Source organism: Phocoena sinus, chromosome 12 (assembly GCF_008692025.1).
Source record: "Phocoena sinus isolate mPhoSin1 chromosome 12, mPhoSin1.pri, whole genome shotgun sequence".
Taxonomy (NCBI): domain Eukaryota; kingdom Metazoa; phylum Chordata; class Mammalia; order Artiodactyla; family Phocoenidae; genus Phocoena; species Phocoena sinus.
The window spans coordinates 19430161-19457143 of NC_045774.1; the positions used below are offsets into that span (position 1 = coordinate 19430161).

Consider the following 26983-nt stretch of genomic DNA (forward strand, 5'->3'; position numbering starts at 1 on the left):
TATTGCTGAAACAAAGAAAGTTTTTGTGGTTTGGATAAATCAAACCAGCCACAATATTCCCTTAAGCCAAAGCCTAATCCAGAGAAAGGCCCTCACTCTCTTCAATTCAGTGAAGACTGAAAGAGGTGAGGAAGCTGCAGAAGAAAAGTTTGAAGTTAGCAGAAGTTGGTTCATGAGATTTGAAGAAAGACGCCACCTCCATCACGTAAAAGTGCAAGGTGAGCAACAAGTGCTGATTGGAGAAGATGCAGCGAGTTATCCAGAGACCTAGGAAGATAATTAATGAAGGTGGCTACACTAAATCAGATTTTCAATGTAGCCTTCTATTGGAAGAAGATGCCATCTAGGTCGTGCATAGCTAGAGAGGAGAAGTCAATGCCTGGCTTCAAATCTTCAAAAGACAGACTGACTCTTTTGCTAGGGGTTAATGCAGCAGGTGACTTGAAATTGAAGCCAATGCTAATTTACTATTCTGAAAATCCTAGGGACCTTAAAAATTATGCTAAAATGACTCTGCCTGTGCTCTATAAATGGAACAAGAAACCCTGGATGACAGCACATTTGTTTACAACATAGTTTATGGAATATATTAAGCCCACTCTTGAGACATACTGCTCAGAAAAGAAGATTTCTTTCAAAATATTACTGCTCATTGACAATGCACCTTGGTTACCCAAGAGCTCTGATGGCGATGTACAATGAGATTAATGTTTTCATGCCTGCAAACACAACATCCATTCTGTAGCCTATGGATCAAGGAGTAATTTTGACTTTCAAGTCTTATTATTTAAGAAATACAATTCATAAGGCTATAGCTACTGTAGATAGTGATTCCTCTGATGGATCTGGGCAAAGTCAATTGCAAACCTTCTGGGAAGGATTCACCACTCTAGATGCCATTAAGAACATTTGTGATTCATGGGAAGAGGTAAAAATATCAACATTAACAGCAGTTTGGAAGAAGTTGATTCCAAACCCCGTGGATGACTTTGAAGGGTTCAAGACTTCAGTGGAGGAAGTAAATGCAAATGTGGTAGAAATAACGAACTAGAATTAGAAGTGGAACCTGAAGATGTGACTGAATTGCTGCAATCTCATGTTAAAACTTTCACGATGAGGAGTTGTTTCTTATGGATAAACAAAGAAAGTGGTTTCCTGAGGTAGAATCTACTCCTGGTGAAGATTGTTGAACTGACAACAAAAGATTTAGAATATTACATAAACTTAATTGATAAAGCAGCAGCAGGGCTTGCGAGGATTGGCTCCAATTTTGAAAGAAGTTGTTATGGGTAAAATGCTATCAAACAGCACTGTATGCTACAGAAAAATTGTTCATGAAAGGAAGAGTCAATTGATGTGAGAAATTTCACTGTTGTCTTATCTTAAGAAATTGCCACAGTCACCCCAGCCTTCAGCAACCACCGCCCTGATCAGTCAGCAGCCATCCTCATCGAGGCAAGACCCTCCACCAGCACAAAGATTATGACTCGCTGAAGACACAGATGATGGTCAGCATTTTTTAGCAATAAAGTATTTTTAAGTTAAGGTATTTAAATTGTTTCTGAAGATATAATACTAATTGCACACTTAATAGACTACAACATAGGGTAAACATAACTTTATATGCACTGGACAATAAAAAAATTCATGTGATTTGCTTTATTGTGATATTTACTTTATTTTGATAGTCTGGAACTGAATTGGCAGTGTCTCTGAGGTATGGCAATACTTCTTTTCATGTTTAGAATTGGACAGAACGGTTGTGCTGGGCTACCTCTACTGCAGAAGAGACTGGAAAAGTACATTATTTAGCCTAGCACATTACTGCCCTGAGGAAAATTAGGATTCTATTTACCAAGAATAAGGAGAATTGATTTTAGGGAGGCAATTAACAATGTCTGCTACATTTTAAACAAAAGATATCAACTACAATATTTATTTGTTTAATGTATACCTTCCCACCAGACTGTGAGCTCTTATGAGGGTAGGGACTATGTCTGCTTTATTCACTGTTTTATATCCTGCAATTGTAATTGGCACATAGTAGCTGCTCAATAAATATTGGTTGAATGAGTGAAGCACAAACAGAAAGATCAAAGTTTTTCTTAAGTATCTATCATGTGCTAATTACTTCTTAGGTGCTTTCAACTAAATTACCCTTTGTTCTCCCCAGCTATGCTGTGAGGAGGAAGAAATTCAATTGCCTCTTACACAGATGAAGAGACCGAGGCTTTCTGCAGGGTCTAATCTACAATCTGCTGTTAACCTCATCCAGTGAAATTTTTTTTCAGATATTGTATTTTTCTTCTCTGAAAGTTTCATTCATACTCTTTTGCATATTTTCCTTTTGTTCTTATTTAGTTTATGTTTTTCTTTAAATTCTTGGCCACATTGAAATTATAGCTAGAGTCCATATCTTCTAGTCCCCTTATATTTGTTTTATATTTGGGTCTGATTTCTACTGACTAATTTTCCTATTGGTTATTAATAATACTTCTCTGCTTCTTTTCATGCCTTTCCCCCTAATATAATGGAGCTTTATTTGTGGATTTTATTTTTACACATTTTGGACCATACTGCATGTATTTTTAAAATGTTAACTGTATTTGGAATGGTTTTAGCTTTACAGAAAAGTTGCAAAGATAGGGCAGAGTTCCCATACACTCCCCACCCACTCTTCTATTGTTAACGTTTTATATTAGTATAGTATACCTGTCAAAATTAATTAACCAGTGTTAAAAAAAAAAATTAATTAACCAGTGTTGATACATCATTATTAACTAGGGTCTATACTTCATTCAGATTTTTTTTTTAAAACATACCTTTCCTCTTCCAGGATCCTATCCACAATACCACATTATGTTTTAGTCATCATGGCTGTGTTGGTTTCTCAGATTTCAGTTGTTTTTGAGATGACCTTGACAGTTTTAAGGAACTCATCAAGTATTTTGTAGAATGTTCCTCAACTGGAATTTTTATGGTGTTTTTCTCATGATTAGACTGGGGTTGTGGGCTTTTGGGAAGAAGATCATAGAGGTAAATTGCCTTTCTTATCACATCATATCAAGGGTACATACTTTGAACATGATTTACCTTGATCACCTGGCTGAGGTGAGTTGTCTATTAATCTTCTCCCCTGTAAAGTTACTCTTTCCCCCTCTCTTTCAATACTGTACTCTTCGGAAAGAATTCATTATGCACAGCCTACAGTTTAGAAGTGAGGAGTTATGCTCCACCCCCTTAAGGATGGGCTATCCTCATAAATTATTTGGGATCCATCTGCATGCAGGATTTGTCTCCTCCAATTATTTATTTATTCAATCCCTTTGATTTTGGTATGGATTCATAGATATTTATTTTATACTTTGGGTTATAATCTCAGTATTTATTTTTTATTGAGGGATAATTGACATTTAACATTATATTAGTTTCAAGTATACAATATAATGATTCAATATTTGTATATATTGCAAAATGATCACCACAGTAAGTCTAGTTAACATTTGTCACCATACATAGTTACAAAATTTATTTATCTTGTGATGAGAGCTTTTAAGATCTGCTCTCTTAGTAACTTTCAGATATGCAATATGGTATCATTAACTATAGTCACCATGCTGTACATTACATCCCCATGACTTGTTTATTTTATAACTGGAATTTTGACCCCCTTCATCCATTTTGCCCACCCTCCCATCCATCCGCTACCCCCACCTCTAGTATTTTATTTATTTTGTTGCTCAGTTTGATCCAGCTTTGGCCACTGAGAGCTGTTTCAGTGGCTCCAGTGGCTCTTTGAGCTGCTCGCATCATTGTGTATGTGGTTTGTTTCTTTGTTTGTTCAACTTGAGCACTTCCTTACTTTCTGGTACTGCAAAGTACTCCAGGCTCATCTTTTGTATTTCCTGCCCTCATGCTAAATCAGCCATTTTCCCAAAGAGTTCCGGTTTGTTTTATTGTAGAATGGTATTAGAAACCAAGATCTGGGCACTGAGTATGCTCCTTGCTTCCGGGGTATTGCTGCTTGTAGGCCCTCTTAGCCAACAGAACAAAGAAATATGTATGTGTATATATGGGGAACAGATATGCAGTTTGTAATATAAAGTTTTATGGGTTTTGACAAATGCACAGTTGTATATCATCCACCATTATAATATCATATAAAATAGTTTCAAAATTCCCTTGTCTTTTGTCTATTCAAGCCTCCCCCATCCTCAAACTTCTGGTAGCCACTGATCTGTTTACCATCTCTATAGTTTTGCTTTTTCCAGAATGTCAAATAATTAGAATCATTCAGTGTGTAGGCTTTTCAGACTGGCTTCTTTCACTTAGTAATATGCATTTAGGATCTACCCATGTCTTTCTGTGGCTTGTTAGATGATTTGTTTTTATTGCTGCATAATATTCCATTTTGTGGATGCATCATAGTTTGTTTATCCATTGTCTTATTGAAGGATATCTTGGTTGCTTCCAGGGTTGGTGATTATGAATAAAGCTGCTATAAACATTGATGTGCAAGTTTTTTTTTTTTTTGGTGTCTTTTCTTTCACATTTTAAAAAATTGAAGTATAGTTGATTTAAAATGCTGTGTTAGTTTCTGGTATACAGCAAAGTGTTTCAGCCATATATATATTATATGAATATATATTCTTTTTCATATTATTTTCCATTATGGTTTATTACAGGATATTGAATTATTGAATATATTGATAGTTCCCTGTTCCATAAAATAGGACCTTGTTGTTAATCCATTCTATATATAATAGTTTGCAATTGATGTGCAAGTTTTTACACAAACCTGAAGTTTTCAGATCAGTTGGATAAATACCTAGGAGTGGATTTGCTGGATCATATGATAAGACTATATTTATCGTTGTAATAAACTGCCAAACCATCATCCAAAGTGGCCATAGCATTTTTCATTCCCACCAGCAATAAATGAGAGTTCCTGTTGCTCCACATTTTCATCAGGTGGTTTTGTTCATTTTGGGGGTTTTAACTATTCTAATAGGTGTGTCGCGGTATCTCACTGCTTTAATTTGCAGTGCTCTAAAAATAAATTATGTTGAGCATCTTTGTATATACTTATTTGCCATCTGTGTAACTTCTTTAATTGGATGTCTGCTCAGTTCTTTATTTTTTAGTTGGGTTGTTTGTTTTCTTATTACTGATTTTTAAGAATTCTTTGTGTATCTCAGATACAAACTCTTAAGAGATATGTTATTTGCAAACATTTCCTCCCAGTCTATGACTTGTCTTTTTATTCTCTCAACAGTGTCTTTTTTAACGTAAAAATTTTAATTTTAATTGAGTCCCATTTACCATGTTTTTCTTTCATGGATTGTGCTTGTGGTTTTGAATAAACAACTCTTCCCCAAATCCAAGGTCATCTAGATTTTCTCATATGTTATCTTCTAGAAGTTTTGTAATTTTGCATTTTATATGTAGGTCTATAATCCATTTTGTGTTACTTTTTATGTGTGGTGTAAAGTCTGTATCTAGGTCTTTTTTTTTTTTTCCACCTATAGGTGTCCAATTTTTCCAGGACCATTTGTTGAAAATACTGTTCTATTTTGAATTGCCTTAATCAAAAGTAGGTTGACTAGATTTGCATAGGTCTATTTCTTGGCTCTTTATTTGGTTCCACTAATCTGTGTCTATTCTCGCACCAGTGACACACTGTGTGGATTACTGTAGCTTAATACTAATCTTGAAATAGTGTAGTGTGTGTCCCCCAAGTTTGTTCCTCTTCAGTATCATGTTGGCTTTTCTTGTTCTTTTGCCTTTTCGTATACATTTTAGAATCGATTTGTTGAATCTACAAAATGGCTTGCTGTAATTTTGATTAGGGTTGCATTGAATCTATAGATCAAGTTCAGAAGAATTGACATATTAATACTATTGAGTTTTTCAATCTGTGAACATGGAATATATCTCCATTTAATTAGGTCTTTGATTTCTTTTATCAGTGTTTTGTAGTTTCCATATACAAATCCTGTACATGTTTCATTAGATTTATACGTAAGTTTTTTAAATGGGGGGGGGGTGCTATTTTTAATGGTATATTTAAAATTTTTTCAGTTTTAAATTTCAATTGTTCATTGATGGTATATAGGAAATAAATCAACTTTTATATATCTCTTGATTTTTGTTTGGATTGTAGACATTGTAGTTTTACATTGTTTCAAAGAAAGTTTGGGATTTTTTTTATAGCAGTTAAGTTATTGTTTCTTCTGAGGTTTATTTTGAAGGTTTATAAGAGAATAACTGCAGTAGCTTTTACTGTAGGACTAGTTTAGCCCCACTACTAAGCAATGATCCTTCTGTGTTCTCTGCTGGATGCTTCACATATTAAACAAGATCTTCCCACTCTATCTGGTGGAAACTCAAATGTTTCCCAGTTCTGTGTGAGCTCTGCCAATTCTTTGGCTTACAATTTTCAGAAATTGTTCTTTTCTTGTCATTTGTTCTTTGTATGGCTCTGTCAAATATCAACTTATGCATCCACAGATAGGCATGAAACCAAAGAATCTAAGAGACCTTTATGAAGATTTTTAAAAATTAATTATTTGTTTTTATTTTTGGCTGTGTTGGGTCTTTGTTGCTGCACACGGGCTTTCTCTAGTTGAGGCGAGCGGGGGCTACTCTTCGATGAGGCACACGGGCTTCTACTGTGGTGGCTTCTCTTGTTGCAGAGCACGGGCTCTAGGCACGCAGGCTTCAGTAGTTGTAGCACTCAGGCTCAGTAGTTGTGGCTTGCGGGCTCTATAGCGCAGGCTCAGTAGTTGTGGTGCACGGGCTTAGTTGCTCTGCGGCATGTGGGATCTTCCCGGGCCAGGGATCGACCCTGTGTCCCCTTCATTGGCAGGCAGATTCTTAACCATTGTGCCACCAGGGAAGCCCGAGACCTTTATGAAGATTTATGGACCTCTTTGTATGGCTTTCTCATCTCTAGAATTTGACCCTACAAATTCTAGTTACTTCATTCTCCCAAATTTGTATTTCTAGTTCCTCGATCAGTGACACTGTTGGGTTCTCTTTGGGATTCCATCCCTGTGTCATGGTTCAGAAATTCTCTATAGGCAGAAATCTGTGGCATTCATACTGTTCACTTTGTTTTTCTTTTCTCAGAGATTTCACTCCTGCACTGCCTTTTGTTCAACATCTCAAAACCGTTGTTTCATATATTTTGCCATTTTTCTAGTTGTTGCTTTTATAGGCAGGAGAAGTCTCTGACTGATTTTTAAAAGTTTACTGTTAGATATTTTTATAGCCTATTATTAAAAATTTTGTGAAATGGCAATTCCTGATTTTGTCATTTAATTTATTTCTAATATATTTATGTATGTGTGTATATATGTATATATGTGTATACACACACAGACACACACATATATGTATAGTCTAACCTATATCTTTCTTGTTAAAATTAGGTTATTTTATTTGGTAATAGCTTCTTTCATGCTGAAGATTCCTAACTAATTATAAACTGGCATTAAATTCTGTTTCTACTGATTTACACTCTGGCTTAGGCATCCTAGTCTTAGATTTTAATGGCCATAAATTCAGCATTCAAATTATCACTATTTCTTACTCCACTTTTATCCCTCTGCAAAAACTGTAATTTGTCTTCATTTCATATTACCTTTCATGCCACTACAAAGATTGTGTTAGAGTAGAATTGACATGTTAAAATTTCTAATCCTTAAATAATCTATTATTATAATTTAAGAAGATTAAGCAAATCAACATGCAATTTTATGTTTTTAAGATAATGCGTTAGTTTGCTAGGGCTGCCATAACAAACTATCACAGACTGGATGGGTTAAACAACAGAAATTTATTATTTCACAGTTCTGGAGGTTAGAAGTCCAAAATCAAAGTGTCAGCAGGATTTCTTTCTTCTGAGGCCCATGAGGGAAAGATCTGTTCTAGATCTCTCTCCTCAGCTTGCAGGTGGTTTTCTCCTCCCTGTGTCTTCACATCACCTTCTCTCTATGTGTCTCTCTGTCCAAATTTCCTCTTTTTATGAGGATACCCGTCAATATTGGAATAGAGTCCACCGCAATGGCCTCATTTTAACTTTATTACCACTGTAAAGACTCTGCAAATAAGGTCACGCTGAAGAACTGGGAATTGATTAGGGCTTCAACCTGTGAATTCTGGGGACACAATTCAACTGATACCAATAGCGCATCTCTTCCAATATTTATTTAATTCATCAAATTGTTCTTTACATTCTAAATTATTAAAGAAGGTTATCATTTGCCTTTGGGTAGAAAAACTTACCCTAGAGCTACTTCACTGTTACGTGTATTCAAGATAAAAACATCTATTTGGAAGGCAATATAGAGGGACACCATAGTATAAAGAACAAATGTTTGCAATAAGGTAAACCCAGATTAGACTCCAGGTTCTGCCATAGACTTGTTGTATAACCTCACATGAATTACTTAACCTCATGAGTTTGTTTCTTTCTTTCTAAAAAGGGATGATTAACCACACCAGGCTTGTTGTGAGGCCTAGTTTGTAAGGTGTCCAGAACAAGGTAGTAGGTATAACTTTAAGATAGCCAGCAGCTCTGGCAGCTGAATTACCTCTGCCTTTCCATTTTTACTAAGACGAAATTTCTTGATCTTAAAGACAGTTTATGTTCACAGAGGCATCAGTTTTATGTAATATTGGACTATTGCATACACTGACCCCAAACTATACCAATGTTCCAGTATATTCTAGACCATGCTGCAAACTCTTGAAAATTACTTGCATTGCCCATTTCTACTTGTGCTTCTACTCTGGCTGTGCTACGCCTTGGTGAAGACTGGGTTTGACTATGCCTACTACGCTCAAACTATCAAAGGAATCATTAAAAAGGGAATATAAACTGGTACCTGGTAGAGAGTTACATGAGATAGCTTAATGAAATAGATATGAAAGACAAGTATAAATAAAACTTTGAAGAGTGACGCATTAAATGGTCAAGAGAAATATTCATTTTGACAATAGTTTATTGCTGTTGAGTGAAAAATGCTACTCACTAAAAATTACAGTAGGTTTAATTTTCCTGTTCCTTGATCACCTGAAACCATCCAAGGAAACCTGAATCTATGTTGAACCATAACATCATCAAATTAACCCTCCTTATTTTTTTATTTTTATTTTTTGCGGTACGCGGGCCTCTCACTGCTGTGGCCTCTCCCGCTGCAGAGCACAGGCTCCGGACGCACAGACTCAGCCGCCATGGCTCACGGGCCCAGCCACTCCGCGGCATGTGGGATCTTCCCGGACCGGGGCACGAACCCATGTCCCCCGAATCGGCAGGCGGACTCCCAACCACTGCGCCACCAGGGAAGCCCCCTCCTTATTTTTTGATGGAGAAAGTGGGACCCAGAGAGGTTAAGCTCACACACTGCTAGCCTGTGAGAAACACTGGGGTAGAAGGCTGGTGTCATGATTTAGCACTTTTCCTTCCAGATTAGATTACATCACCTCTGCTAGGCAGGGCATGGAGATTTGGTGAGTGAATCTTAATGTCCTGTATATAAACTCTGAGCTCTGGGACTTCATAGGTGAGAAGAAGTTCACGGTGGCTGTGTAATACCTGGGATATCTCTGCATGATCAGTGAGAAGGGAACTGATGGAGAAAAATGAGAAAAAAATGGAGAAGTGAGTTGAGACTCTGTTCCAAATGGTTCTTTCTTTTAACATTCTCTTAATCCTCTTCCCACCTTCTTTTTCTTCAGAGCATTTATTTAATGTGTTGCTTCAGCTAAAACGGCCCAAAGTTTTGAGAACATCAATAAGAATGGTATTTAAATCAGAATAAACAGCATTTTTTTCTCTGCTCTTGGACCAAACCACGGTCTACCATATGTCCAGAATAAGTTGTGCCAGACTAAAATAATCCAGGAATAGATATTACTGCAGTTTCTCGTTCCATCTTCCCCAGTACCTGACCCTCCATCATTTGCCAGAGAGCTGAATGGGAGCTGAAATGAAAATCCTTGCTGCTTTTAGATGACTTATTCATGTCCCCAGAAGCAGAATGGGGTTCTCATTTTAGGGAAAATTAAAGAAAATGTTGTTGGATGCTCACACAGTGGAGAGGGAGAGATGCTCTGGAAAGTTTTTTTCAAAAAGTGGTAGAACAACTAAATGTTCCTTTGTGCTCCTGTGGAGACAAAATAATAAGCTGGATAAAGCATTGGTTTAAACCAGTATAACATTCTGTGGTGGGGAGTTTAGGGTAGTGAAATGCATACGGTGCAGATTTTATACTTCATTAATTATGTTTCTTTGTGTAAAGATAATGCTCATGAGTGTTTGGGACATGAGAGTGAATGAGAAAAAGATTTATAAATTGTGATTTGTAGAAAGCCAGAGATGGAGAGCTTAATGAGATGAAAGAAGCCTGAGGAGATTTCAACTTTCTGTGCAAGAGATGGGCTTGGCTGGCAGGTCAGGTCTGACTAGCTGTGTGGGTCGCTGCTGGGCGTGAGAGGTGGCTCTGTCTTGGTACCAGTGTTGGTGCCAGTGCTTCCATACTCGTAAGCTCCTTAAAGTGTTTTGTTATTCCAAGATGATCATCAATTCGAGTTTCATTATGTAGAACATTTCTCAGTTTTCTGCTCTGATGGTGGGATCATGGGCCAGTATCCAGCTAGTTGAGGTCTGTAGTACAGCCAGTATACAACAAAATGAGAAGCTTAACATTTTCAATTCTATGACCTTCATGTTTTTAAATGTTAAATCATAATGTCACATTAACATAGAGCTTTATTCCAAATTTTAGCTAATTAAACCATAGAGAATCAGAGGAATGGTTACTTTGAAATCATTTCCTTTTTCAGTTTAGTTGTAAAAGGCTCTACGCTATTTCTAGGAGAAATAATAGATCATCATTTGATCTGTTATTGCCAAAATTTCTGTATGTTATAGTTGTAGATTTGTACCTTTGGAAAAGGTTAATATAGCATTTACATTTGTGTCTTTTGCCATAAATTACCAATTTACTACCACCTTTATTGACTGCAATCACTAAAAATCTATTTGATGAGTGTGAAAGTCATTATCCAGAACTAGAATAATTCAGGCTCCCATATACAGAAAATTATATTTGGGAGTTAACACTGTTATTTCCCTGATCTTAGATTCAGAACTATTCTATACATCACCTACTGAATTTTGAGGTTGTGCAAATTCTGAATGTGGTGCAAAAGACATCGGTTTAAAGTGTTGCTTTAAAACTTACTAGTTCAGAATAATTATGGGGAAGAATTGAGTTAATATATAGGAACATTCTGTGTAAATGGAAGTGATAAATATTTTGTATTAAAATATTGCCAAGATTTTGTCATTAGTTTATTTATCTTTATTATTTTTTGGTGACATTTCACATTTTATTTGCAATGAAGGAGTATCCCATAAAAAATTTATTAGAAGTCCTTTACCCCTGAGGTGTGTATACTTTTTTGCACAGACTTCTGTCTTTACTTAATCTGTTTTGTAATCTGAATCTGAGATTTTCACTGGATAATATTGTCTTTTGATTGTGGTTGAAGAGGTTTTATTATTTCTCAGAGAGATGTACTTAGAATTCATTAGTGGATCAAACTAATTAGGTGTGGGCAATGTAGAGGGACATAATCCAAATCAAACTTAAAAAAGTAACTCTTCTAGGTAGTCTGCTATTACAAAGGGAAAAGGTGCCATGAAAATACAAATATATTAATACCATTAAACCTCGAATTTTAGTATTATTAAAAACCTTATTTTGGTTTTAGCCTTTGAGAAAGGATCTCTTTACTTTCCCTAACTCAATTAGGAAAAACAACCCCTAAGAAATCATAATCAGTATTGATTCATTTATTCAACTCATCTAACACAATTTTGAGGCTCAGTTATCCACCTGGAATTGCAATAAGTGCTGGCAAACGAAGATGAAAAATCACAGGTCTTGCATTTAAGAGACATATTCTAGCAGAGGGAAAAAAAAGGCTTTCAATCAAGTAAGGACTGTAACAGAAATCTGAAGATCTTTATGGAGTGTAGTGGAGCAAGTTTATCCTGGTGGGAAATCAGGAAATGGAGGAGGATGGGAAAGTCTCTATAGAAGGCAGAATATTTTGAACTTGGTATTTAAAGAAGAGAATCTTCCCTCGTTTATTTTCTTTCTGTAATTATGAAAATAAAAACAAAATTATTTTTTAAAACCTGCCTGATGTGAATCCAGCAGGAAATTGGTGCCCTGACTTTATCCTCCACAAGCGAGAGTCATGGTTTTACTAAACTGAGAAGGAAAAAGCCCAGATCTGAGGGCTCAGAGGCACGTAAGCCTTTCACACTTTTGTGGAGGGGCTCCTTGGGAGTCCTGGGATGGGGTGGGGTGAAGTGTAGGAACATCAGTTTTTGGTAAAGGAATCCTGAGGGAGGTGCTTTAGGGGCATCTGGTGAGGAGGGTGGGAATGGGGTCTGCAGGGGTCTGGGGGCATCCACAGGAGGGCCTTCTTTCTCGGGACCTGGAGGACTTGGGCAGAGATAGCCTCTCTTGCTGCATTGCTCATTTTGAGCTCTCTCTGTTGGCATCTTTTCTTTTTCTTAAAATGTAACTCAAGTAACTCTCTGGTGAAGTTTCTAGGTACATCAATGATTCCCCAACCTGACTGAGCATTAGGATCACCAGGGGAGCTTTTTAAACATACAGATTCTTGGGTCAATCACAGACTACAGAATATCCAAGGATGAAGCTTGGAAATCCATATTTTTGTTGTTGTTGTTGCCACTGTATTTATTTATGTGGGTATAGTTGCTTTACAATGCTGTGTCAGTTTCTGCTGTACAATGAAGAGAATCAGCTATGCGTATACATATATCCCCTCCCTCTTGGACCTCCCTCCCACCCCCATCCCACCCATCTAGGTCACCACAGAGCACTGAACTGAGCTCCCTGTGCTATACAGCAGGTTCCCACAAGCTATGTATTTTACACATGGTGATGTGTGTATGTCAATCCTAATCTCCCAATTCATCCCACCCCCGCTTCACCCCCGTGTCCCGTGTCCGTATGTTTCTAACAGTTTTACTGAGATATAATTCACATATCATAAATTTCACCCCTTTAAAGTGTACAGTTAAGTGATTTTCAGCCTATTCACAAAGCTGTGTAACCACCAACACCAATCCCCCGATATTTTCACCACTCCAAAAAGAAACCCTGTACTCATTACTAATCAGTTCCCATTCCTCCCTCCCCCATCCTCCGGCAAACACTAACGTACTTTCTGTCTCTATGGATTTGCCTGTTCTGGGTATTTCATATAAATGGAACCATACAGTACGTAGCCCTGTATAACCTACTTCTTTCACTTAGCATAATGTTTTCAAAGGTTCATGCATGTTGTAGCATGTCTCAGTTCTTCGTCTCCTTTTATTGCTGAGTAATATTTCATTGTGTGGACGCACCACATTTTGTTTATTCGTCAGCCCATACAGACATATAGGTTATCTTCACTTTTTGAATTATGCTGCTATGAACATTTGTGCTCAAGTTTTTGTGTGGATGGATGTTTTTACTTCTTTTGGGTCTATACCCAGAAGTGGAATTGCTGAATCATATGATAACTCCATTGTTTACCTTTTGAAGAACTGCCAGACTGTTTTCCAAAGTGACTGCAGCATTTTACTTTCCCACCAACAGTGTATGAGAGTTTCTGTTTCTCACATCCTTGACAGTACTTGTTATTTTCTGTATTTTTTATTTTAGCCATCCCAGAGGGTGTGAAGTGGTATTTCATTATGGTTTTGATTTGCATTTCCCGAATGATTGATGATCTTGAGCATCTTTTCATATGCTTATTGGCCATTTGTCAATCAGAAGATACACGTGTCTGTGTATCTTCTTGGAGAAAAGTCTATTCACATCTTTTTACCCATTTTTAATTGGGCTATTTGCCTTACAGATGTTGCGTTATTGAGAGTCCGTGTTTTTATTTTATTTTATTTTGTCTTCTATTGCATTCTTTTTTTTAACATCTTTATTGGAGTATAATTGCTTTACAATGGTGTGTTAGTTTCTGTTTTATAACAAAGTGAATCAGCTATACATGTACATATATCCCCATATCTCCTCCCTCTTGCCTCCTGAGGTGGCATGAATGCAGATATTTGGATGGATAATAGAAAACTATAGAATAGGCAGCTGGTACATCTAACTTGGGCTGAACATTGAAGCTTTTACTTTGAAATGCATGAATTGGTTTTCCATAGTGCTTCACTTGTAAACAAGTGGAGCAATTTGGTTTAATGGATTTATCTGTTAAATACATTTGTCCTTTCTTGGCCAACCCTAATATTAACATGTTCATCTTTCTGTGCACTACTGTTCAGTGTAAGTGCTCTTTAAGCTTCTTTCCTCGGATCACCTGTTATATTATGTTCTTTCTTTGGAAGACCTCCTCCAATCCTGTGATGCTATAGCTCTAGCTGTAATCCCTTTTTTTTTTTAACATCCTTATTGGAATATAATTGCTTTACAATGGTGTGTTAGTTTCTGCTTTATAACAAAGTGAATCAGCTATACATATACATATATCCCCATATCTCCTCCCTCTTGCGTCTCCCTCCCACCCTCCCTATCCCAGCCCTCTAGGTGGTCACAAAGCACTGAGCTGATCTCCCTGTGCTATGCGGCTGCTTCCCACTAGCTCTCTATTTTACATTTGGTAGTGTATATATGTCCATGCCACTCTCTCACTTCGTCCCATCTTACCCTTCCCCCTCCCTGTGTCCTCAAGTTCATTCTCTACGTCTGCATCTTTATTCCTGTCCTGCCCCTAGGTTCTTCAGAACCATTTTTTTTCAGATTCCATATATATGTGGTAGCATACGGTATTTGTTTATATCTTTCTGACTTACTTCGCTCTGTATGACAGACTCTAGGTCCATCCAGCTCACTACAAATAACTCAATTCCATTTCTTTATATGGCTAAGTAATATTCCATTGTATATATGTTCCACATCTTCTTTATCCATTTACCTGTCGATGGACACTTAGGTTGCTTCCATGTCCTGGCTATTGTAAATAGAGCTGCAATGAACATTGTGGTACATGACTCTTTTTGAATTATGGTTTTCTCAGGGTATATGCCCAGTAGTGGGATTGCTAGCAGATATGGTAGTTCTATTTTTAGTTTTTTAAGGAACCTCTGTACTGTTCTCCATAGTGGCTGTATCAATTTATATTCCCACCAACAATGCAAGAGGGTTCCCTTTTTTCCACACCCTCTCCAGCATTTATTGTTTGTAGATTTTTTGATGATGGCCATTCTGACTGGTGTAAGGGGATACCTCATTGTACTTTCGATTTGCATTTCTCTAATGATTAGTGATGTTGAGCATCCTTTCATGTGTTCGTTGGCAATCTGTATATCTTCTTTGGAGAAATGTCTATTTAAGTCTTCTGCCCATTTCTGGATTGGGTTGTTTGTTTTTTTGATATTGAGGTGCATGAGCTGCTTATACATTTTGGAGATTAATCCTTTGTCAGTTGCTTCATTTGCAAATATTTTCTCCCATTCTGAGGGCTGTCTTTTTGTCTTATGTTTTCCTTTGCTGTGCAAAAGCTTTGAAGTTTCATTAGGTCCCATCTGTTTATTTTTGTTTTTATTTCCATTTCTGTAGGAGATGGGTCAAAAAGGATCTTGCTGTGATTTATGTCATAGAGTCGTCTGCCTATGTTTTCCTCTAAGAGTTTTATAGTGTCTGGTCTCAAATTTAGGTCATTAATCCATTTTGAGTTTATTTTTGTGTATGGTGTTAGGGAGTGTTCTAATTTCATTCTTTTACATGTAGCTGTCCAGTTTTCACAGCACCATTTATTGAAGAGGCTGTCTTTTCTCCATTGTATATTCTTGCCTCCTTTATCAAAAATAAGGTGACCATATGTGCGTGGGTTTATCTCTGGGCTTCCTATCCTGTTCCATTCATCTATATTTCTGTTTTTGTGCCAGTACCATACTGTCTTGATTACTGTATCTTTGTAGTATAGTCTGAAGTCAGGGAGCCTGATTCCTCCAGCTCCGTTTTTCATTCTCAAGATTGCTTTGGCTATTCAGAGTCTTTTGTGTTTCCATACAAATTGTGAAATTTTTTGTTCCAGTTCTGTGAAAAATGCCATTGGTAGTTTGATAGGTATTGCATTGAATCTGTAGGTTGCTTTGGGTAGGATAGTCATTTTCACAATGTTGATACTTCCAATCCAAGAACATGGTATATCTCTCCATCTGTTGGTATCATCTTTAATTTCTTTCATCAGTGTATTATAGTTTTCTGAATACAGGTCTTTGTCTCCTTAGGTATGCCTAGACATTTTATTCTTTTTGTTGCAATGGTAAATGAGAGTGTTTCCTGAATTTCTCTTTCAGATTTTTCATCATTAGTGAATAGGAATGCAAGAAATTTCTGTGCATTAATTTTGTATCCTGCTACTTTACCAAATTCATTGATTAGCTCTAGTAGTTTTCTGGTAGAGTCTTTAGGATTCTCTATGTACAGTATCATGTCTTCTGCAAACAGTGACAGCTTTACTTCTTCTTTTCCAGTTTGGATTCCTTTTATTTCCTTTTCTTCTCTGACTGCTGTGGCTAAAACATCCAAAACCATGTTGAATAATTTTGGTGAGAGTGGACAACCTTGTCTTGTTCCTGATCTTAGAAGAAATGGTTTCAGTTTTTCACCATTGAGAACAATGTTGACTGTGGGTTTGTCATATATGGCCTTTATTATGTTAAGGTAAGTTCCCTCTCTGCCTACTTACTTTAGGGTTTTTATCACAAATGGGTGTTGAATTTTGTCGAAAGCTTTTTCTGCATCTATTGAGATGATCATATGGTTTTTCTCCTTCAATTTGTTAATATGGCTTATCACATTGATTGGTTTGCATATATTGAAGAATCCTTGCATTCCTGGGTTAAACCCCACTTGATCATGGTGTATGATCCTCTTAATGTGCTGTTGGATTCTGTTTGTTAGTATTTTGTTGAGGATTTTTGCATCTATGTTCATCAGTGCTATTGGCCTGTAGTTTTCTTTCTTTGTGACATCCTTGTCTGGTTTCGGTATCAGGGTGATGGTGGCCTTGTAGAATGAGTTTGGGAGTGTTCCTCCCTCTGCTATATTTGGGAGAGTCTGAGAAGGCTATGTGTTAGCTCTTCTCTAAATGTTTGATAGATTTGCCTGTGAAGCCATCTGGTCCTGGACTTCTGTTTGTTGGAAGATTTTTAATCACAGTGTCAATTTCAGTACTTGTGATTGGTCTGTTTATATTTTCTATTTCTTCCTGGTTCAGTCTTGGAAGGTTGTGCTTTTCTAAGAATGTGTCCATTTCTTCCACGTTGTCCATTTTATTGGCATAGAGTTGCTTGTAGTACTCTCTCATGAACCTTTGTATTTCTGCAGTGTCAGTTGTTACTTCTTCTTTTTCATTTCTAATTCTATTGATTTGAGTCTTTTCCCTTTTTTAAAAAATTTTATTTATTTTTGGCTGGGTTGGGTGTTCGTTGCTGCACGCAGGCTTTCTGTAGTTGTGGAGAGCAGGGGCTACTCTTCGTTGCAGTGTGTGGGCTTCTCATTGCTGTGGCTTCTCTTTTTGCAGAACACAGGCCCTAGGCACACAGCCTTCAGTAGTTGCAGCACGTGGTCTCAGTAGTTGTGGCTCACGGGCTCTAGAGCACAGACTCAGTAGTTGTGGCGCACAGGCTTAGTTGTTCCGTGGCATGTGGGATCTTCCCAGACCAGGGCTCGAACCCGGATCCCCTGCATTGGCAGGCAGATTCTTAACCACTGCGCCACCAGGGAAGCCCATCTTCTCCCTTTTTTTTCTTGATGAGTCTGGCTAATGGTTTGTCAATTTTGTTTATCTTCTCAAAGAACCAGCTTTTAATTTTATTGATCTTTGCTATTGTTTCCTTCATTTCTTTTTCATTTATTTCTGATATGATCTTTATGATTTCTTTCCTTCTGCTAACTTGGGGTTTTATTGTTCTTTCTCTAATTGCTTTAGGTGTAAGTTTAGGTTATTTATTTGAGATATTTCTTGTTTCTTGATGTAGGATTGTATTGCTATAAACTTCCCTCTTAGAACTGCTTTTGCTGCGTCTCATAGGTTTTGGGTTATCGTGTTTTTGTTGTCATTTGTTTCTAGGTATTTTTTGATTTCCTCTTTGATTTCTTAAGAGATCCCTTGGGTATTTAGTAGGGTATTGTTTAGCCTCCATTTGTTTGTATTTTTTACATATTTTTTCCTGTAATTGATATCTAGTCTCACAGCGTTGTTGTCAGAAAAGATACTTGATATGATTTCAATTTTCTTAAATTTACCAAGGCTTGATTTGTGACCCAAGATATTATGTATCCTGGAGAGTGTTCCATGAGCACTTAAGAAGAAACTGTATTCTGTTGTTGTTGGATGGAATGTCCTATAAATATCAGTTAAGTCCATCTTGTTTAATGTATCATTTACAGCTTGTGTTTCCTTATTTATTTTCATTTTGGATGATCTGTCCATTGGTGAAAGTGGGGTGTTAACGTCCCCTACTATGATTGTGTTACTGTCAATTTCCCCTTTTATGGCTGTTAGCATTTGCCTTATGTATTGAGATGCTCCTATGTTGGCTGCATAAATATTTACAATTGTTATATCTTCTTTTAGGATTGATCTCTTGATCCTTATGTAGTGTCCTTCTTTGTCTCTTGTAATAGTCTTGATTTTAAAGTCTATTTTATCTGATATGAGAATTGCTACTCCAGCTCTCTTCTGATTTCCATTTTCGTGGAATATCTTTCTGCATCCCCTCACTTTCAGTCTGTATGTGTCCCTAGGTCTGAAGTGGGTCTCTTGTAGATAGCATATATACGGGTCTTGTTTTTGTATCCATTCAGCCAGTCTGTGTCTTTTGGTGGGAGCATTTAATCCATTTACATTTAAGGTAATTATCGATATTTATGTTCCTATTACCATTTTCTTAATTGTTTTCGGTTTGTTATTGTAGGTCTTTTCCGTCTCTTGTGTTTCCTGCCTAGAGAAGTTCCTTTAGTGTTTGTTGTAAAGCTCGTTTGGTGGTGCTGAATTATCTAAGCTTTTGCTTGTCTGTAAAGGTTTTAATTTCTCCGTCAAATCTGATTGAGATCCTTGCTGGGTAGAGTAATCTTGGCTGTAGGTTTTTCCCTTTCCTCACTTTAAATATGTCCTGCCACTCCCTTCTGGCTTGCAGAGTTTCTGCTGAAAGATCAGCTGTTAATTTCATGGGGATTCCCTTGTATGTTATTTGTTGTTTTTCTCTTGCTGCTTTTAATATTTTTTCTTTGTTTTTAATTTTTGATAGTTTGATTAATATGTGTCTTGGCATGTTTCTCCTTGGATTTATCCTGTGTGGGACTCTCTGTGCTTCCTGGACTTGATCAGCTATTTCCTTTCCTATATTAGGGAAGTTTTCTACTATAATCTCTTCAAATATTTTCTCAGTCCCTTTCTTTTTCTGTTCTTATTCTGGGACCCCTATAATTTGAATGTTGGTGCATTTAATGTTGTCCCAGAGGTCTCTGATGCTGTCCTCAATTCTTTTCATTCTTTATTCTTTATTCTGTTCTGAAGTAGTTATTTCCACTATTTTATGTTCCAGGTCACTTATCCGTTCTTCTGTCTCAGTTATTCTGCTATTGATTCTTTCTAGAGAATTTTTATTTTCATTTATTGTTTTGTCCATCATTGTTTGTTTGCTCTTTAGTTCTTCTATATCCTTGTTAAACATTTTTTGTATTTTCTCCATTCTATTTCCAAGATTTTGGATCATCTTTATTATCATTACTCTGAATTCTTTTTCAGGTAGACTGCCTATTTCCTCTCCATTTGTTTGGTCTGATGGGTTTTTACCTTGCTCTGTCATCTGCTGTATGTTTCTCTGTCTTCTCATTTTGCTTCACTTACTGTGTTTGGGGTCTCCTCTTTGCAGCCTGCAGGGTCGCAGTTCCTGTTGTTTTTAGTGTCTGCTGCTGGTGGCTAATGTTGTTTCAGTGGGTTGTGTAGGCTTCCTGGTGGAGGGGACTGGTGCCTGTGTTCTGGTGGATGAGGCTGGATCTTGTCTTTCTGGTGGGCAGGACCATGTCCGGTTGTGTTTTGGGGTGCCTGTGACCTTATGATTTTAGGCCGGGTTGTGTTCCTGTCTTGGTAGTTGTTTGGCATAGGGTGTCCAGCACTCTAGCTTGCTGGTTGTTGAGTGGAACTGGGTCTTAGTGTTGAGATGGAGATGTCTGGGAGATCTTTTGCCATTTGGTATTACGTGGAGCCTGGAGGTCTCTGGTGGACCAGTGTCCTGTACTCGGCTTTCCCACCTCAGAGACACAGGCCTGACACCCAGCCAGAGCACCAAGATCCTGTCAGCCACATGGCTCTGAAGAAAAGGGAGACAAAAAGAAAGAAAGGAAGAAAAAAGTAAAATAATATAAAGTTATTAAAATAAAAAATTAAAAAGGAATAAAAAGGAAAGAAAGGAAGAAGAGAGCAACCAAACCAAAAAACAAATCCACCAATTAAAACAAATGCTAAAAACTGTACTAAAAGAAGAAGAAAAAAAAAACGGACAGACAGTACCCTAGGACAAATGAAATGGTAAAAGCAAAGTTATACAGACAAAATCACACAAAGAAGCGTACACATACACACTCTCAAAAAGGGAAAAAAATATATATATTGTTGCTCCCAAAGTCCACCGCCTCAATTTGGGATGATTCATTGTCTATTCGGGTATTCCTCAGATACAGGTACATCACGTTGATTGGGGAGATTTAATCCACTGCTCCTGAGGCTGCTGGGAGAGATTTCCCTTTCTCTTCTTTGTTCGCACAGCTCCCGGGGTTCAGCTTTGGATTTGGACCCGCCTCTGCATGTAGGTCACCGGAGGGCGTCTGTTCTTCGCTCAGACAGGACGGGGTTAAAGGAGCAGCTGATTCGGGGGCTCTGGCTCATGCAGACCGGGGGGGAGGGAGAGGCACGGTGTGCGGGGCAAGCCTGCGGCGGCAGAGGCCAGCATGACGTTGCAGCAGCCTGAGGCGCGCCGTGTGTCCTCCCAGGGAAGTTGTCGCTGGATCACGGGACCGCGGCAGTGGCGGGCTGCACAGGCTCCCGGGAGGGGCGGTGTGGAGAGTGACCTGTGCTCGCACACAGGCTTCTTGGTGGCGGCAGCAGTAGCCTTAGCGTCTCATGCCCATCTCTGGGGTCCGTGCTCATAGCCGCGGCTCGCGCCTGTCTCTGGAGCTCGTTTAGGTGGTGCTCTGAATCGCCTCTCCTCGAGCACCCTGAAACAATGGTCTCTTGCCTCTTCGGCAGGTCCAGACTTTTTCCCGGACTCCCTCCCGGCCAGCCGTGGCGCACTAACCCCCTGCAGGCTGTGTTCACGCCGCCAACCCCAGTCCTCTCCCTGCGCTCCGGCCGAAGTCCATGCCTCAGCTTGCAGCCCCGCCCGCCCCGGCGGGTGAGCAGACAAGCTTCTCGGGCTGGTGAGTGCTGGTCGGGCCTGATCCTCTGGGCGGGAATCTCTCCGCTTTGCCCCCTGCACCCCTGTTGTTGTGCTCTCCTCTGTGGCTTCGAAGCTCCCCCCTCCGCCACCCTCTTCTCTGCCCGCAAAGGGGCTTCCTAGTGTGTGTAAACCTTTCCTCCTTCACAGCTCCCTCCCACTGGTGCAGGTCCCATCCCTATTCTTTTGTTTCTGTTTTTTCTTTTGGCCTCCCCAGGTATGAGGGGGAGTTATTTGCCTTTTGGGAAGTCTGAGTTCTTCTGCCAGCGTTCAGTAGGTGTACTGTAGGAGCTGTTCCACATGTAGGTGTATTTCTGATGTATTTGTGGGGAGGAAGGTGATCTCCACGTCTTACTCTTCCGCCATCTTGAAGGTGTCCTCTAATCCCTTTTCTACATTCCAAGCTTATATAGTCTATTGTCTACAAGACTTTTTCATCTGGATGTCCTGCAAGTACTTTAAACTGAATATATTCAAACCTCAGCTTATAATCAACCTTTGCAAAGCCTGTTTTTCTTTGTTCCCAATTTAAAACAATATAGCTTAGTCACTCAAGTATATGGAAACATGTACTTCTTAGCCTGGGCTGCCTGCATCATGAGCCCCTGGGGCATTTTCTAGGCCACATCCTTAAAGATCCTGATTTAATAATTCTGGAATTGTCCAGGGAATAAGAATTTGACAGTTTCCCCAGGTGCTTTTGATAAGCGAGTGGCTTGGGAAATCACGGAAAGTGCTTCTGCAGTTGCAGTATTTCAATCTGCACCCCGCCCCTTTTTATGTTCATCTTCCTGCCTCTTGCATAAGTTTGGTTCCTTTGCATTTCACTGGCCTTCTACAGATCTAATTCCTTTGCATCCCTTCTCTATTCATTCCTTCCTCCATGCTGCTGTTTTCCTAAAGCACAGATTGGATAATAGCCCATGTGTGATTAAAAATTCTTTGATGATTTCTTATTACCTATAAAATAAGTCTGAACTTCTTAGTATGACCTTTCAGGTTCCTTATAATCTGGCAATTATGTATTTAAAAAAATTACTTTTGCCTGTACTTTTCCTGCCACTTCCAAAGAAAGTCTAAGTTTCAGCCACCTAGACTCTTATTTTTCCCCAATATTTTATGCAATTCTTTATTAGTGCTGTACCCTTTTCTTGGATTTCTTTCAAAACCATGGCAGTCTTAGATCTGCAACAAACCATGCCACATTATTCCATTGGCTTTGGTGGAATAATATGAAAACCAGTTAGAGGTAACCTCTTGAAATAATTTATATTTATTATATAATTCTTAAGTACAACAAATGATTGTATAATGTAAAATGATTGAATCTGTCTAAAAAGATCTTATGACTAATGCACAACACACACATGCATATATATACTTCTTGGGATTAGGGATATAGGGGATGAGTTTCTTACTCTCTAAGGGGTGTCTGCCACAGTCCATTGGTGGCATTTGTAGGTAAGGTTGCTTTCTTTTTCTCTGGCAGCTGTCTAGGTTATCAGTGTTGGTTAGATTCAGTATGAAGGTTTTCATTTTAGAGCTTCTGGTCAGAGACTTAACCTTCCAGCATTGGCAGAGGGAAGGAACAATATGCATCCCCCCTCCTGCTAGAGCAAGTGTTTTGAGCTACGAAAATAACATGCAGTTTAGTGAACTCATATATTTTGGTCATATATGTGATTAGGGCACCTGCTGGCTCTGTTGACCCCACTTAACTGGTTGTGGGTTTCACATACATGCAAGTTAAGCATCCATTTGAGTTGACACTGGATATAATTTGCATGCATCTCGCTCTGATACCCCACCCACTTGGCTATAGTTTTGTGTTTATGTAAATTAAGTAATCCTGCCATGTTGCTTCTGATGAGATATGGTATCCTTCACTGAACACAGGCAGCTTCTGTGAGTTTGTACTGATAAAGTGCTATGTCCAGAACTAAGAGTTGTAATTCATACTTACAAATACTCTAAATCCCTTTTCTCTGTCTACTTGTTTAATACACACTCATTTATATCTCACATATCTGAAGCATCAATATTCCAAGTCCTCTAGGCTTCTGTGATAACCCTTTCTTTTGATATTTAAGTAAAGTTGCTTGAATTCCCATCCCATATATTGAGGGATCTGACCTCTTTCCTCTGTGTTACCCAGCACCACCTTTTCTCAGCATATTTGGAAAAGTTGGGGTGTGTAGATGATTGCCGTTTACCAATATCCACACCATCTCCCTGTGGGAGGACTATTCTTCTTTGCCCTGTTAAAGAAGTATACCTTTGTCACGTGGCTTGCTTTGGTCAATAAAGTGTAAGAGGAAATGATGTGTGTCATTTCCTGTTGTTTTGCCTCACTTTTTTCTCTCTGACAAGAGATTACTATTGATGTTCTAAAAATGATTGCTCTGTCTGATGGTCCCAATATGAAGATATTGGCAATGTGAAGAAGAGCCCTTACTTAGTCAGTCTACAATGAGCTCTAGCATGGGAGAGAAGTGCTTTTCTATGCCACTGCTAACTTAGACTTGTTTGTTATCACAGTATGTCCTAGGATCTAAAACAATGCCGGGCATTTGGCAGGTGTTCATTAAGTACTTGATGAATGAATGAACTTGAACAAGGCAATTTCCCGCTGTCTCGAACTAGTACAGTCATACTCTCTGTCTTCCCATCTTTGATGTGGTCCTGGACTAGTGAGTCTGTAGCACAGGATAGAAATGCACCATTGTCTTAAAGCAACACTTTTTGTAAAAGATCTTTGAGGAAAAAACCTCATTATTTTCAGATTAAAACAGACATGCATATGATATGGAAGAGAACACAGATTCCACAGAAATTTTAAAAGGAAAAAATACAAGAATTTTTATGACAGTAGGGTTCTGCTTTAATCTATATTCCTATAGATTATATATGCCAGTCTGTATATTAGAAATGTTTGAGAAACCCTGATAATCTCTGAGTCTCACTTTCCTCCTCTGTGAAATACAGGGTTTGGACAAAGGAAGAGATGTCAGAGTCTCTTTAGGAGGAGCTGTGTGGTGTGAGCAGCAGTGGACTGAGAGCCAGAAGCTTTGGGCTCCAGCGCTTCCTTTGCTGCTGGTTAAGCATAGGACTCAGTCGTCATGGAATCTGCTAGAATCTCAGACTCAGGAAAAAATGTACTCACACGTCTGCTATCTGTCCCACGGGATTTTTTTTTGAGGAATAATATATTTGAAAATACTTTGAAAATTATTAAGTTCTATTATCCCAATTGAAAAGTGATATGAAATTCTTGGCAATCTTTTCATTCAAATTTGAAGATTTTATTTATATTTTAAGTCCACTGGGTGGCAGTATTTCACTTGTACTCTACTATAATTTTATAGTTTGCATTAATCTCAAAGAAAAGAATTTAATCACCATCTCATTTTCTCCCAACCTTATCTTTACCCTTTCCCATCCTGTGCACTCCCTATCTCCCAAAACAATTCTGAGAAACTGTTACCATTTGTTTAAGAGTGATTTAATGACATATATGTGAGGACAATCGCAAAGGCTTAGCAATTTATGCGGAACTTTTGCGTCTTTTGGGAAGAAGTGTTAGGTAACCTAATTTTGCTCAGATGTAGGTAAATTAGTTTGATGTAGGTAATTAAAATCAGTAAAATCACCTACAAATATCTTGCCACTGGCTTTTTTTGTGAATGCTTTAACAATTTTTTTCAATAAACTCATGTAGACGTTTTTGACTGATAATACCACCGATGCTTATTTTATCCTGTGTATCCTAAGATGATAAAGTTGTTATGCTGAATCTTTTGACGTCTATGACATGTTTGTGAAACATGTTGTCATGGTTCCATATCAGTTTACTTTGCGTCAGAATTTCTTAGAAAATTAATTCTACAAGATGAGTTAAATAGGAAAAGTATACTTGTAAAGCTTGATAAGTTATTCCTTGCTGACTTCTGTTGATATTAAGGCTTCCATGTAAGTGATGATCTAGGTCTACTAGAGCAGTCTTTCCCTGTATCATGAAAAAAATATAAAGATTCTTTAGCAGTATAATGGATTGCTAGTTTTTAGTTGTAAGGAGACCATCAGTGCAGTTTTAAACTCCCGTAGTCACTGCTTTCTGTACAAGAGAAAATAGCTGCTTTGAAACTTAGGCTGTTGAAAAGTTGCTTATAAAATGGTGTGGATAGAGAAATCTTATTTTTAAATGGCTGACATTTGATAGAAAATTTTAATAGTTTTGTGCCAAATAAACTGTTGCTGTTTTCACGGAGGAAAAAAATGTTAGATAGATGTCTAAACATGAATTGATACGTTAATGAAAATTTCATTTCTTTCTCTTATGGTCATAGTTATGAATCAAATTTCCTCTTCTAATATACAGGGTAGTGATAAGCTGTTTGCACTGTGTGCATGAACATTTAAAAAAATTTTTTGTGGAAGATGATCCATAGCTTTTTACTGCTTATCGAAAGGATTTACGACCCACAGTAGTTAAAAAAAAAAAAACAAAACCTCTGGTATTTCATCATCATTACATATTTTAAAGTAGGTTTAAAAATTGTTTTAGAAGTTTTACCTCATCAAATATCAATCCTCATTTGTACAAAGGGAAAAAATGGAGGAGCAGTGTATCTTAGATAAGGATTTTAGAAAAACCTCTCAATTTCTTTGTCTACAAATTAGGAATCGACTGGCTGGCTAATAGATTAATTAGGTGGATTCATTGCAAGTTGAACAACTGAACCTAAAGTGCTCTGATTAATAAACCAGTAGGAACATGAGGGTGAATGCAACTGGCATTTCACAAGTCACTTTATTCTAGGTCCTTTCCTGCTAAATAATTTTATTAGTAATTTAGGAAGCATGCTTATCAATCTTGCTGATGAGAGAAAACTGGGAGAGAGAGTTGCTATTTCATTTGAGAGCAGCAGTCTGGAAAATTTTAAATCCCAAAGTAGGAATAAACCAGTGAGAAGAAATTAATAAAAGTCAAGTCTTGTATTTGCATTAGTAAGTTATTTTATAAAAATAGAGAACTAGAGAATTTGCTTTGAGAACAATTCAAAGTGAAAAGATTTGGGGGTTTCAATTAGTTTTGGTTTTACGGAGAAGTTAGCATGGTTTGGAAAGAGATTGATCAGAATTTGTAAACTAGGTGAGCTGCTGGAAAAAAATGGGTGATCTTATCTTTGGAACATGTAGGTCTGGACAGAGCTGTTAAAACAATTTGGACTTATTTTAGGGGTATACCTGTTTTGCAAATCAGTAAACAGTTTTGCAAACAGACTAGGAGTGGAAGAGTTGTAAGAGAAGACTAGTCAAAAGTTCTTATTGAGTTGTTATTGAACACCAACTGTGGTAGGTCCTGGGTTAAATCTTTAAAAGGATCATCTGATTGGCTTTCCTCACAACAGCCCT

The 26983-nt window shown here is 37.9% G+C and overlaps 1 protein-coding gene across 5 annotated transcripts in view; it reads left to right on the plus strand.

Annotated features, from left to right (window-relative positions):
* Positions 1-26983, plus strand: part of EPM2A (EPM2A glucan phosphatase, laforin) — a 157103-nt gene that overhangs the window by 69194 nt on the left and 60926 nt on the right. Inside the window, exon 1 of one of the 5 annotated variants that reach the window (XM_032650948.1) lies at positions 21532-21551. The exons of the other annotated variants lie outside the window; for them this stretch is intronic. The gene's annotated coding sequence lies outside the window, so the exon portion shown is untranslated. Of the gene's footprint in view, positions 1-21531; positions 21552-26983 lie in introns of those variants that run through there. 5 annotated transcript variants of the gene reach the window in all.